Below are 15,359 nucleotides of genomic sequence, written 5' to 3' on the forward strand. Positions count from 1 at the left end.
GGACGAGGTGGGAGGGAACTAGGGTTTCCGCCCCAGGTCGCGCGGGGGCGACGATTTCCGTGGAAAATGATGACATATTTCGGGAAACTTGTCAAGCTTTCACCATACTTTTAGTCTAGGCATTGGTTATTCGTCTTTGAGGTGTAATAGCCAGCCACGTACAATGCCCAGAATGATTAGCTATATACATGTACATGGCCTACAACCTACATAATCATATCGATGTGTCGTGCACTCCACTCTCAGCTGTAACATGCATGATCGTCCGATAAGAAAGGTTAGCTGTCTCGCTAGATATACAATGATCTCAAGAAAGCGCTTCGGCAGCAATACTGTGACAACACAGAAATCAAAAGCCTACGACCGAAGCGTTGCGAGTGCGACATTACTTTTTTCACGGACATAGGGTGAAACCGTGAAAGGGAGTTTAAAAAAGAAATGGCTGAGAGGGAGTTTTTATGTTTATACTCACTTTTCCTCCGCCCTGAAAACCGTCCTGAAAAGTATGTCACAGATTTATCTAAATTTAAACGTATATATACACTAAATAGTGTCTAAACTCATGCTTCATTGACACATTATGCGATTTGATCATCAACAGTGCAAACAAAAGTGTGATATTTTATTAAAAAGATAACATGATAAGAGATCAGCTAGCCTCTGAAGATGTACAATGTACAATGTTCTTTTAGGTATCATACTATTTGTTTGCCAAAACGTCTTATATTATGAAACGTGAGTGAGTACATGATAGTGCTACACGTAATTGTTCTCCAGCATATATAAAACTATAAAGGAAAATGTTGTTGATCCCTCCGCGTCTCTCCCATCTTCTGCCTCCGCGCGACGACGCGTGTCCCCCGGTCCCACCTTATCATCTCTTGTTGCCTTATCTGTCCATTCATCCTAGATTCTTCCATCTCTATTTTCATCTCGTGTTCGCTCTCTGCCTCGTCCAACTTCACCTCCACCTCGCAGAGCTCCTCTGCCTCGTCCACCTCCCAGAGCTCCTCAGCGTAGCCACCCGAAAAAGCCTATCTTGCCGCCCGCAACTCGCTCGTGTTGACCAGCGCCCCTTGCCACCTACAAGGCCGGTGCGGTCGGTTCGGGGCCGGCGACGGGGACCAAGTCGCTGCTGCCGAGGTCAGTCACCGAGGAATCGTCGCTCCTCTCCATCAGGGCGTCCACTTGCTACATACCCGGGGCTCGTCCGCACATAGCTCGTCGAGGCTGTGGTCACCATGGATTATGTTGTAGAGGTGGGCGGTGGGAGGTCGTGTTGCTCGAAGAGGCGGACGCAGTTGCTCCTAGCGGTGGATGCGGTTGCTCCCTGGGGCCTCTAGCCTTGCTACAAAGGGCAACCGACTTTGCTACCATGCGGCGACGTCTTTGCTACCATGGCAGCGTTGGTACGAAGGGCGGCTAACCTTGCTACAAAGGGCAACCGACCTTGCTACAGCAGGCGACCAACCTTGCTACCATGGAGCGGTGGCGATGCTACTAGTAGATGCCAATGTTGCTACAAAGGGCGCCATGCGTTGCTGCCATGGCGCGTCGAAGATGCTACCTGTACCTGCCGACATCGCTACAAAGGGTGCCTGTGTTGCTACCACGGCGCGGCGGCGCTGCTACAAATGGTGTTCGATTTTGCTACAAGGGCCGACCACCGTTGCTACTTAGGCGTGGCGGCGCTGCTACCCATGGCGAGGCGGCGTTGCTGCAAGCGGCAACGATGTCAGAAGGGTGCGGTGGTATTGCAGGGGGCAACGGCGTTTCTGCTTCGGTGGACGACGATGATACTTCACCGGCGACGTCGCGTCAGCTTTCTCCGACGACCCGCAGCGGCTGGCGAAGGGGATACGTGGCTCGGGGATAAGATGATGCATCAGTTCTCCGTGGCGGGGTTCTCTGGCGACGCATGCGACTAGGTTCTCCGGCGAGTGTTGTGGCTCAAGGGAGGAGCGCGGGCGGGGGAAGCAAGGGGCTCCACGGGCGCCACGTGTGGGGGTTCCAGGAGCTGCTAACCATGGCCGTGGGGTGTTTTTTTTTTAATTTTAATGCTGTGTTGGCATTGATCCGGGGTGAACGGGTTCGATCATCTCATCGGACGGCTGGCGACCCCGCGGATCGGGGGATTTGATCCCCAGGACGTTCAGTACGCGCCAACTATAAAAGGGCTGAGGTACATAATGTTTGCAGAAAATATTAAGGTTATATGACGCGAGGAGCATTATTGTGGCAAAACCAAACCGAAAGCCCAAAACGGAACGGAAGCCTTTCCGCTGCAGGGTATTTGTCCTCTCCGTTCCGTTGGCGCCAACTGCACCAAGAAACCAACTGCGAAAATGGAAGCTTGCGAGAAACCCCACGCACATGCTAAAGCATTCACTCTTTCCGCACGGCTCTCCCAAACTTGGTTTATCCTCCACGGCTGATGGCTCCTCCACCCATGGACGGCGACCGGATCCGGCCGATGGAGGATGGGGAGGAGCGGCCACTGAAGGTGGTGTTCGCTTCCCCGGCGGAGCACTTCACGGACGCGGCGCCGATCGGGAACGGCAGCCTCGGCGCCATGGTCTGGGGCGGCATCGCCTCCGAGAAGCTCCAACTCAACCGTAAGCATTCCTGCTGCTCGCGCTTTGCCCTGATCTCCCATCTCCGAGCTCTGTTCTCATTCTTGTTCGCGATGGATGTTCCGACGCGTCAGTTACCATAGTCCATAGGGTACTGGCTCGTAAGGGTTGCTCTCCGAAAGGCACCTGGAGGGAGTTCGACGAAATGCCCCAACCAAACCATGAATGTGCACTTCCCTTTTTGTTAGGAAGGCAGGCCAGCAAGGCTAGGAACCATAATGTCCCTTCTAATGTTCTTGCAGTTGATACTCTGTGGACCGGTGTGCCGGGAAATTATACCGACCCGAAAGCACCGGCTGCCCTCGCTGCGGTCAGGAAGTTCGTTGATGACGGACGGTTTGTTGATGCCACCAGCGCGGCGTCAGGCCTTTACGGTGGCCCGACAGAGGTATATACGGTCTGAGCTTGCCATATGGTGTTCTGTTTGGCATATCAGAGCATGCTATTGGTTCTTGTGTTGAAGCAAAGCCACGAGGCCTAACCTAGTAACATTTGGACCCTTGCTCGGATTATGATATGATGATGCATATCATTTGCTCATTAATAGCAAAAAATTTTTTATTAAAAGAGGTTGTCTTTAAGTTATTTTATTCTGTAATAATGTCAAATTTCATAGTCCTTCAGTTCTCGACATATGCATTTCTGAGCCTTTATTGTAACATGGCTTAAACATAATTTTATTGTCTTGTCTGCAAAAGAAATGTTGGAAGAAATCAATTTGAAACGTTATTGCTTGACTAACCTGATCTATAGTTGAACAGTAGCATAAGAATAGCATCATACCTGAAGAGCTTGAACCAGAATTATGATTGACTTTCGAGTTAAAGATTACAATGCCATCCAACGCTAGGGCTAGTTCTTCTGAGCAATGCACAATCTACAATTATGGCATGAATCATTGCAAGATGCAGCTACGCATCTGCAATAGAAGTTCATCGGCAATCACAAATAATTTTCTTAGGAGGTGCACTGGAGCACTATATCTTACCGTATCCTTGTTCTTGCTATGAAGGTCTACCAACCTCTTGGGGATATGAATCTGGAGTTTGGCACATCCAGTCAGGGGTATAGTTCCTACAAACGAGAGCTTGATTTACATACCGCGACCACGCTCATCACGTTCAACATTGGAGAAGTGCAGTACACTAGGGAGCACTTCTGCTCAAATCCACACCAGGTCATTGTCACCAGGATTTCCGCAAACAAATCAGGACATGTGTCCTTCACTTTATCATTAAATAGTAAATTAAACCACAGAGTTCGTGCAACGAATGCAAATGAGATTATCATGGAAGGCACCTGTCCAGTACAAAGACACGTTCTGCAGCAACATGAAGCCAATGATGCTACTGGTATCGGGTTTGCAGCTGTTCTTAGCCTGCAGATGGGCGGTGCTGCTGCAAAATCTGTAGTTTTGAATGATCAAAATTTGAGAATTGACAATGCAGATTGGGTACTTTTGCTTGTTACAGCTGCTTCCTCGTTCAATGGGCCTCTTGTGAATCCTTCAGACTCAAAATTAGATCCTGAATCAACAGCTCTGAGGACCTTGAATATGAGCAGGAATGTCACATTTGATCAGCTCAAAGCTGCTCATTTGAAAAACTATCAGGGTCTTTTTCACCGTGTTAGTTTGCGACTATCACAAGCACCAGCTATTGAAAAAACAAGCTTGAAAGAAGCTGATGAAGCCATCAAGACTACAGCAGAAAGAGTGAACAGTTTTAGAAGTAACGAAGATCCTTCTTTGGTTGAACTTCTATTCCAATATGGTCGATATCTTCTCATTTCGTGCTCTCGACCTGGAACACAGGTATCTAATCTGCAAGGAATTTGGAATCAAGATCTTGCACCTGCTTGGCAGTAAGTTTTTCTCTATAGTTCATGCATTGATATCGTTTTTGTTTATTTTACCTTTTCTGCTTGTTATGTATTAGGTGAGAACTACTTATTCGAGTACATACACTTATCGGCTTATTAATTAAAAAAATAAAGCAAATGGGAGATGGGCTAGAGGCCTGTATTTGTCTGGGGACACTTTCATTTCGTCGTGATGTCATTTTTTACTTGTGATCCGTTTTAGGCAGTGTTCGATTGTTTTGATTAGGGGAGAGTTTGGGGATTTAGTTCCAAATTCATAGACCGCTAGGCCTTTCTCAATCTGTCTTCTTTGGAAAAAAGTGCATTTGACTTTCTGTGAAGTCAAGCTAAGTGCAACGCGTTATAGTGATTGATGTGCCTACTCACTCTATCTATAGCCCTTTCTTTTGCTTTGAAATGATCAACCTTGATCTAGAAAAGAAGAAGAAAAAAAACCGTTATGATTAAGTGGAAAAGTTGTATCTGAGAGATCAAATGATTTATTTCGACGGTTGCATGACCGTTCATTTCTGTCAGTTCAGCTCTCTACCGGTTGACCAAAAGTCTTTGATCGTTTTCACCAGTCGTTTGAAAAGAATTACTGACCGAAGCAGGCATTCAGATGCGCATGAGTTCAGCGCATCCACCCGCTTTCTCGGACTCTTGGTAAGCTCGTATGATTATCCACCTCCACCTTTAGCTCGTGGGTTGGCTCTCCGATTTCTATCGCGACCTATCAATATTGGAAAGTAAAGGTGGGAATTCCAGCTATCCCTTTCCAACAACTAGACAAGTTCGGTGCATCTAGACTTTCTTTTTGACCGATATACTGAACCTATTCCTTTCAAGCCAACCGATTCAAACTCGTAGAATGACTTGACTTTCGAACAAGACTACGGCACTCCTTCCTCGAGAACTGCTTTCGCTTCCAGCTATTTAAGGCAAGTTCCCTATACTACCTTCTTTCCCTCCTCTGTTTCTGTCTTTAAGAGGCTGTGCATCCGGCAGGAATCGAACCTACTTTTTGACCCATTTTGTCTTTCTAGGTTGGTGGGCGCTTTCACCATTCAGCCATGGATGCTTTAGCGAGCTCCGCTTCCTCGTCTTGCTTCTACTTTGCTTGTTTGCGCGAAGGCTTAGAGTCCTTTTCGCTAGGCCCGGAATTCCCATTCTCCCTATGCAAAGAGGGCCTTAAGGATCAAATATTTATACAGCTTTAACTTTTCAGGTCTGCTCCTCACCTCAACATAAATCTACAGATGAATTACTGGCCAACGCTTCCTTGCAACCTTAGTGAATGCCAAGAACCACTAATTGAGTTCATAGCATCTCTTGCAGTTAACGGAGCTAAGACTGCAAAAGTAAGTTCTCTTGCTTTCTTATTTGACTTTTGTGAGACAGTGTGGTTACTACTTACTACACTACACATATGACAAATATGAGAATAGGTCAAAATTTGCTTGTCTGGGGTTCTAATACCATAGGGAGTTATACTGTGGAGTAGTTGCTTATATGGAACCAACAGATGCATGACCAACTTGGTAAAGTACGGCCATCATCTGAAGGCATCATTGAATGCATTGTAACTTCCTAAACATTTTAATTTTCTTAGGTCCCTTGAAGGTTACCAGATCATGTAATTTCTCGCAGCGGCAGCAGCTAAACATACATGCACATACATGCACGAATATAAAATGAGAAAGATTGACTGTACTGATCTAATTTAGATGCATGATACTGTTAAGGTTCATGCACTAGCCACTTGAACCAAAAGTCCGAACTTATGGAAAGGGCTAGGCAATCTACTTATACACATCAACACCCCCTCTCACGTGTGACGGGAAGACGAGAAGACAAGTCAACACGTGTAGAGAGGCAAAGAGGCAGCGCCGGGATCACACGGCAAGAGGCTGCGGGGAATTTAGAATAAATTGGGGATTTTAGAATAAATTGTGAAAGCCAGGATTTGAACTCGAGACCTGGGGCTCTGATACCATGTTAAGGTTCATGCACTAGCCACTTGAACCAAAAGTCCGAACTTATGGAAAGGGCTAGGCAATCTACTTATACACGTCAACAAATACAAGTATAGTCACTGAATTTTATTCTGCTGTGATTTTTAAAGAAAAAGGTCAAGTCCCATAAAAATAGCATACATGTTTCAAGTCCACATGTTATATAGTTTGAGGGATATGAAAAAAGAAAAACAAAAAAAAAAGTGTAGGTGTGTCATGGTGCTCACTCACAAATTTTCCTTTTGGTTATTATTATTTTGGCACTTGTTAACTCCAAGCTCGGAAGCAAAGTTACTTAGATGACACCAGTGTTTTCCTTGTCACTTTCATTTTAGAGCATCCTTCGAGAGTAAATTTTAAGACATTAGAAATATGCCATCTGAGTTCTTTCATCTGATTGTTGGTGGAATGTTGTATTTGTGACAGATCAATTACCAAGCAAGTGGCTGGGTAAGTCACCACGTCTCAGACATATGGGCAAAATCATCAGCGTTCAATGAAGATGCTAAGTACGCAGTGTGGCCAATGGGGGGAGCCTGGCTTTGTACACATCTTTGGGAACACTACAAGTATCTGCTGGACAAAGTAAGAAATATATGTGCTTTTATTTTTTTACCTCATAGGTGAATTTTTGCTACATACTGATACTATTTTGGAATTATAGCCTGGTTGCAAAGTCTCAATCTTGCTTAAGTTTTATGGTACTGGACTCTTATTATTGTGGAACTGGTCTTTAATTCCTTACCACGTTGGTACTCACATAGTTATGGGTTCTGCAACAACTGCAGGTTTTCTGAAACAATATTCATGGCTATTTGACATTTCACAGTTCTGAAGCTCTTCTTACTCTTTTATGATTCATTTAGGATTTTTTGAAGAACACTGCATATCCGTTGTTGGAAGGATGCGCCTTGTTTCTGGTTGATTGGTTGACTGAGGGACCTCGAGGTCTTTTGGAAACAAACCCCTCTACCTCTCCAGAACATGCTTTCATTGCTCCTGGTACTGGTGGTCAGCAAGCTAGTGTAAGCTATTCAACTACAATGGATATCTCAATCATCCGAGAGATATTCATGGCAGTTGTTTCTTCTGCAGAGGTAACAAGTACATGCAGTAACCAGTTAGAAAACTATGCCAGTGTAAGTGTAACATTTTTTTCTGAAATGAGTGTCTGATACTATTGATGCTTTTCTACAACAGGTCTTAGGAAAATCTGATACTGCTCTGGTCCAGGAGATCAATAAAGTGCTTCCAAGGCTCCCTCCGATTACAATTGCGAAGGATAAAACAATCATGGAGTGGGTAAATGCTCAAATATTTCTTTGGTTTGGATTTGTTCTATCATAGTATGATTCTACATAAATATTGATCCGGGTACTTTGCATGGAGGCACAAGATTTTGAGGACCCTGAAGTTCATCATAGGCACCTGTCTCATCTCTTTGGTCTTTATCCCGGTCATACTATAACCATGCAGACAAATCCTGAGATTTGTGAAGCTATTGGTAACAGTCTTCGCAAACGAGGTTTGTATAACATAACAAATAATCGCATTCCCGTATTATTCCGTAATGTTGATGCACTATACATAGATAAATGAATGATGCTCTATGCCCTGAATATGGGATGTAGTCCGGCCTAGGGTTTTATGACTATAAATTAAGGCGAGGTAGTGTATAATAATGTAGTATAAGGCTATAAGCTACATGTTCAAATACTTCGGTGTACATAGTCATAAACATCTAAGAAACAAATATAAGACAGGACATAACAAATTAGTACCGTGATGTTTTTACGTGTTTCGGCAATCTTACACAACATTTCTACGTCTGTTGCCATGTGTTTGATATGTGTCGATTATTTTTGGATGTCCTGTTTCTTCTATCAAGCGCATCGAGCAATATTCTAGGAATTAGCCATTATTGGTGCATGCTTCCATAATAGTATGAACTCAAAAGCAATAAAATGCTGGTGGCAGTCTGCTCACCGTCGAACCACATCAGCTGTTGGAGTTGAATCTGGCACAGAAGGCTGGGACAAGAGTGGCTATAGATTGTGTGATCTGGCACAATCAGTAGTATAATCGTCTTAATTATGCGGTGTGATTTTTAATATGTGGCAACTGACAGGTATTGTACAAGTCCAAATAAAGATGTGTACAGATAAACTTGTTGTGATTATTTACAATTGTATTGTGAGTTGTGACTTAGGAGCATCGATTATCAAGAGAAAACGTGGGACGTAGCTTGTGGCAATATGTATTCTGCTAAGAGAGGGTTGCAATAAGAATATTTTTGTAGCGCTGCTACGCTTCACCTACTAAAAAAAGGGACACTTCTCCTCAATTGAAGTTAAATACATGTTTTTTATTAGGAGAAGATGGTCCTGGATGGTCAAGTACGTGGAAGATGGCTTTGTGGGCACGCCTTCTTAACAGCGAAAATGCATACAGAATGATTCTAAAGTTGATCACGTTGGTTCCTCCTGGTGATGATGTTCAGTTTGAAGGAGGACTGTACACCAATTTGTGGACAGCACACCCGCCATTCCAGATTGATGCAAACTTTGGGTACAAAATGTTCCTAATTTTCTAGTATACAACCTCTATTTCTGTTTCATGTTCGACAGTCTCCATAGCTTAGTTACTAATTACCCAACTCTGAGTATACGCCTGTTATCTCAAAGGTCTTACGATGAAGAGTAGCATGCTGATAGAAAATACTCGTATCTGGTTCTGTAGTTGTTGGCATCTCTAATTCTGTACTGTGTTGCAGATTCACAGCTGCAATGTCTGAAATGTTGCTTCAGAGCACTCTCACTGAGCTATATCTGCTGCCCGCCCTCCCACGTGAAAAGTGGCCTGAAGGTTGTGTAAAAGGTTTGAGGGCCCGGGGGGACATCACTGTCAACATCTGCTGGGGGAAAGGGAGCTCCAGGAAGCAGTGGTGTGGTCTAAGAACAGAAACAATTCAGTTTTACTGCTGCACTATGGCGAGCAAGTTGCCGTGGTCACTGTGGCAGCTGGTAATGTTTACAAGTTCAATGCGAGTTTACATTGCGTAGAGACATGGACCCTTGACAAATGTGCATTTTAGAGTGTTGGCTTGGTCAATTTGGTATATATGAGTTTGCGCGTTGATAATAATTTAGTGTTTGAGGGTCAATAGTAATTTTGTGTGTGTGTGTGTGTGTGTGTGTGTGTGTGTGTGTGTGGCTTGATCACTATGTGTGGGCATATGCGTGAGTTGGTGTGCGAACAATAATCTAATTCATGTACCTTTGTTATTATGTGTTGGCATATAAATGAGTTGGTGTAGGATAATACAGTTGGTGTGTGAATAATAATCAAATTCATGTAAGCCAGCCATCGATCTTTGGATTGGTGGACGACATCATGGAGGAGGCAGTTCAGTGGGCTAAGGCAGGGGCTAAGGGTCTAAGGGTAGTGCTGCCGACAACCTGGGACGTGCACTGATGTATTTTCCTTTTTTTGTTCTCTCCGTCTTAGGAGGCTTGTAAAACTCCCTATCTTTTCAATGCAATGACACGCAAAAGTCTTTTGCGTTTTCTCGAAAAAAAATGTACCTTTGTTGTTCTGGGTATGTGTGTCTTGATTGTTTTGTGTGGGCACAATAAAGGATGCATGCTTGTAGAGTACAAAAATATAGAATTGAGTGTCCTTGTGAATATAGCAAGATATCTCACATTGTATAGTATTGTGATCTAGTACCATAGTACATGATACTGATTTAGTTATTATCTTCACATTGCAAAGTTTCATACTATCACTTCATTTATTCATTTCTAGATGCTACTACAAATCTGTGTATATGATCTATATCTTACTATTGATTTTTCTTTTCTCGCTTGATACGTCATGGTCTTGTGTGAGGCGCACGCGCAACCATCATATCTATGTAATTCCAAAACCCCTTGTTTGTCCGATGTAGTGACCGCACACCGTAGACACCCCACACTACTTGTGCACGCCTAGAGCATGTGTGAGCCCCCCTCCACGCACGGTCGCATCGGGCAGTGTGCGTCGGGGCCTGTAACCCGCAAGGTCATCTCTCCCTTCCACCACCATACACGGAGCAGGCTTCTGTGGTATGCAAGTTCTAGTCATCCAGTCATGTCAGAGCGGGCGACGGGCGGCCTGCCGAGGCACTCTGGCGGCCTGCCGAGGGGTCACAACAACCTATCATGGGTTCATTGTAGCCTGGTGAGAGGTCGCGGCAGGCGAGAAGGCATGTGTGCGTAGGGAGCCAGCTGAATTTGGCGAGGGTAGTTGGTCTGCCCGAAAAAGAAGCTAGAGATGTGCTTGGCAGTGATGACCACATGCGATGCAAGGGCGGCCCTACAAGTTGACGTCGAGGCGGGTACTTGACATGTGCTTGGCATAGACATATGCGAGATCGGTTTATCAGACAACCAAACATTTGACGTTAAACATGCCATGGCACGGAGCACGACACACAAATCAGGTTTGATGATGTCCAGGTTGATGTGGTGAAGATGGACCAGTGATGGAGATCACACAGATGGGTGTAGCCGGTTGAGACACATGAACGTCCCTTGTGTGGCACGTCTGACATTGCCGAATGTTTGAATAAGAGGAGCCAACTGGTACAAAGTCGACATTGGTGTTGGAGTATAGGCACACGAAGGCGACATGCAGTGGGCGCTACAATCCACGGACAGACCCTACCTACTTTGGTTGTGCCCCATGGAGGAGATCACAGAGACCGACCAAGGGCAAGGGCAATGTAGTGTGAAAGAATGTTTAGAAGCTAGGTCTAGCATCTTGCGGCCTGAAATTCCATAATATGTTAGATATATTGTTAAATCTGTCGAAGACTATTGTTGAGTTAACGATTTGAAGGGCAAAACCCTCCCCTAGAGATAAGATAGGATAGAAATACTAAACTACCAAATTTAGGTTCACCAAATATATACTAACCATTTTTTTTTTTCATGAAAGCCATTTATTTAGTCAAAGCAGGATATCCAAAAAAAAAACATGAATGTGTTCAATTGTTCATACATGTGATTCATAGGAATTTTCAAACCTTTTCTTTATGCTTATCCGTATAGAACCAAGACATTCGTCGACTATAGTTTTACCGGGTTTTGGGTTTTATGTATACACTTCTCCATGTTGCACTTGTTAATATTTATTTGATCAATCAACTATTGAAATGATCCATCTGACAAAAATTGATGGTATAATAATATGCTTTAACACCCTGAATAACACCTTACCTCACGCCCAACAATAACGTGGATAAATTAATATCCCCTTCACAGTGGATCGTGGATAAGTTAAGGATTAATGGTGCAGGGATAAAGACTTTAACTAGGGCCTGAAGTAGCTAATGCCATGTTAGACACTTCCATCGACCAAAAGGCCGATGCGCTTACACTTACACTTACATCAACCAAAAGAGTCTGCGCGCTTACACTTAAGGTATGTTTGGATTGTGACTATAGCGTGCCATACCAGTTTTTTGGTTATGATCAAAATGTTGGCCACTGTTTGGATATTTGCCAAATTTTTTAGCTTATCAATGATTCACTATAAACTAGTTCAAGTTTTTATTAATGTTAGCCAACTTGTGAACAAGAAAAGGCTCAACCAAATATAAATTAATAGAGCAACATCTCCACATACGGTCCCAGTAGTTGTATTGGGGTGTCGGTTACATTTTGGGCTCACACCCGCCGTGTACGTCTAATAACGTGTCGACACATATTGAAGCCGAATAAAAGCGCTGACAACCTCGTGTCGGCCCCTATGCTCAGGATGTTGGACGAGCATGCCACGTAGGATTTCACTGTCATGTCAGCAGCCAAACGACGGTTTACGCTTTAATGAGACGCCTCGGATAGCATCCGGGGTGGGCCACCATCTTTAATGGAAGCGTCGGTTCCCCATGCAAAGATGCCTCAGTGTTGTCTTAAATGCCCACACTGGCCCTATCCTCCTATTCAACACCCTCTCCGCTCACCACTACCACACTCACCTCCACACTCGCCACAAAATGCCGCGCCGGCTTGCCACCACCTACTCCATGCTGAGCCGCAATGGCGACATGCCTGTTATATTTGAGATGCACAATAAACGAAGAACGAAAAGTAAAACACTGCAGGGGACACGAGATTTTAACGTGGAAAACCCTTGCAACACACAAGGGAAAAACCACGGGCGCCAGCCAGCAAAACTTCACTATTTCGGTGGTGTTTACAAACGCCGTGGGTGTACAATGATGCGATGATAACCCTAGCGGCAGCTTACAGGGAATATAAATAGGCGGTGGCAACGATCCGTACCGCGGGGGGCTGCCGCCCCCCCGCACCCCCCGCAGGCGTCCCTGTAGGGCACAACATTTCGGCCCAAGCCTCCGGCGACGGGCCTCGCTCCGCTCGTCAGAAGTTAGCCTCCCTTTAGTATATGAATTTGGATCACAAAATAACAAACTCCACCTTGAGACAAATTCCTTGTACCATGAACTTCAACAATCACCTGAATCAACAAAGAAAACACTTGCTGGCGCCAATAGCCACTTGGGCTAAACAGTTATACCAACCAAGCTTGAGCAAAGCTCAAACTTGGACACGAGGACGAGCTTAGTCATCATATCGGCAGGATTATCATGAGTACTAATCTTGCATACCTTCACTTTACCTTTTGCAACCACATCTCTGATTGCGTGGTACTTAATATCAATGTGCTTTGTCCTATCATGGAACATCTGATCTTTAGTAAGATAAATAGCACTTTGACTGTCATCTGAACAACTTAATGCAAGAATTATCTCCACAAAGCTCAGCATATAACCCTTTCAACCAAACAGCCTCTTTACCTGCCTCGAGCAATAGCCATGTACTCAGCCTCGGTAGTAGATTGTGCAACGAGCATCCTGCAAAGTAGCCTTCCAGCCTAACAAGCACATCCACCAACAATAAACACATAACCCGTGAGGGACCTTCTCTTATCCAAATCGCCGACATAATCTGAATCCACATATCCGGCGAGCCCCTCACCAATCCTGCCAAACCTCAAGCAAGCTTTTGATGTGCCGCGAAGGTACCGAAAATCCACCGAACAGCTTTCCAATGTTCTTTACCGGGATTAGCCATGTATCGACCGACCAAACTCATAGCATATGATAGATCGGGACGTGAACAAACCATGGCATACATCAAGGAACCAACGAGCACTAGAATAGGGAACTCGAGACATGTACTCAATATCATCTTTAGAGCTAGGACATTGCAAAGTCGACAACTTGAAATGAGAAGCAATAGGAGTAGTAACTGACTTTGCATCATGCATATTAAAACGATGAAGAACTTTCTCAATGTACTTTTCCCGACTAAGAAACAACAAACTAGACTTTACGTCCCTTTTGATTTCCATGCCTAGTATTTTCTTAGCGGGACCAAGATCCTTCATCTCAAACTCACTACTTAATTGATTCTTTAAAGTAGTGATCTCTTTCATGCTCTTGGCAGCAATCAACATATCATCAACATATAGCAACAAATAAATAGGTGATCCATTAACAAACTTGATATACACACAACTATCATACCGAGATCTCTCAAAACCATGTGTAAGCATAAATGAATCAAACCTTTTATACCACTGTCGTGGCGACTGTTTCAGACCATAAAGGGACCTCTTTAATTTGCAAACAAGATCCTCCTTACCGGGCACAACATAACCTTCAGAGTTGGTCCATATATATATCCTCCTCCAACTCACCATGCGAGAAGCGAGTCTTTACATCTAGCTGCTCAAGCTCAAGATCATGCATAGCAACAATACCAAAGAAAGCACGAATAGAACTATGCTTCACAACCGGGAGAATACATCATTATAATCAACACCTGGAATTTGATCGAAACCTTTTGCTACTAACCTTGCCTTAAACCGTGGAGGCTCATTAGGAGACAAACCTTCCTTTCTTTTGAATATCCACTTGCAGCGGACAGCCTTCTTTTGTTTAGGCAAGTGCACAACATCCCATGTGCCATTCTTCTCAAGCGATTGCATCTCTTCTTGCATCGCACCTACCCACTTCTCTTTATCAACCGAAGCAATGGCTTCAGTATATGTAGCTGGTTCAATATCATGCTCCACCTGTTCAGCACAACTCAAAGCATAAACAACAATATCACATTCTTGAATTAATCGGGTAGGAGGTGTAATATTTCTCTTAGGGCGGTCAGCGAGCAATAGACCGTCCTTGTCGCCGAACAAAAGGTGGTGAAGGTGGAACATCATTATCATCATTGTTGGTTTCAGGAAACACATTTTCATTCTCCTTTGCGTGCTCCACCTGCACGCCAATTCTGTGCTGCTCATCATCGAAACATCGGGAGAATCAATAGCATCGAAATATCGGTAGACGGACTATCATTAAACATAACCGCCTCATTAAAAACGACATTCCTGCTCAACACAATTTTCTTAGTTTCGGGATTCCATAATCTATATGCCTTAACTCCCGAACCATAACCAAGGAAGATGCACTTAACAGCCCTTGGCTCCAACTTTCCATTATCAACATGAGCGTAAGCGATGCAACCGAAAACTCTCAAATCTGAATAATCAGCGAGCGAACCGGACCATACCTCAATTGGAGTTTTCTTATCAAGTGGAACGAAGGTGACCCGTTGATGAGATAACATGCGGTGGAGGCTGCTTCAGCCCAAAAACCTCTATGCATCTTTGCATTAGACAACATGCGACGAGCCCTCGAAATAATGGTCCTGTTCATGCGTTCAGCCACGCCATTCTGTTGAGGGTGTACGGAATGGTATGATGTCTTACCATCCCATCATTG

The 15,359-nt window shown here is 44.3% G+C and overlaps 1 pseudogene; it reads left to right on the top strand.

Annotated features, from left to right (window-relative positions):
• The first annotated feature begins 438 nt into the window (after positions 1-438).
• LOC124672513 lies at positions 439-9,695 on the top strand (annotated as a pseudogene).
• The last annotated feature ends 5,664 nt before the right edge of the window (positions 9,696-15,359 follow it).

Source organism: Lolium rigidum, chromosome 7 (assembly GCF_022539505.1).
Source record: "Lolium rigidum isolate FL_2022 chromosome 7, APGP_CSIRO_Lrig_0.1, whole genome shotgun sequence".
NCBI lineage: Eukaryota > Viridiplantae > Streptophyta > Magnoliopsida > Poales > Poaceae > Lolium > Lolium rigidum.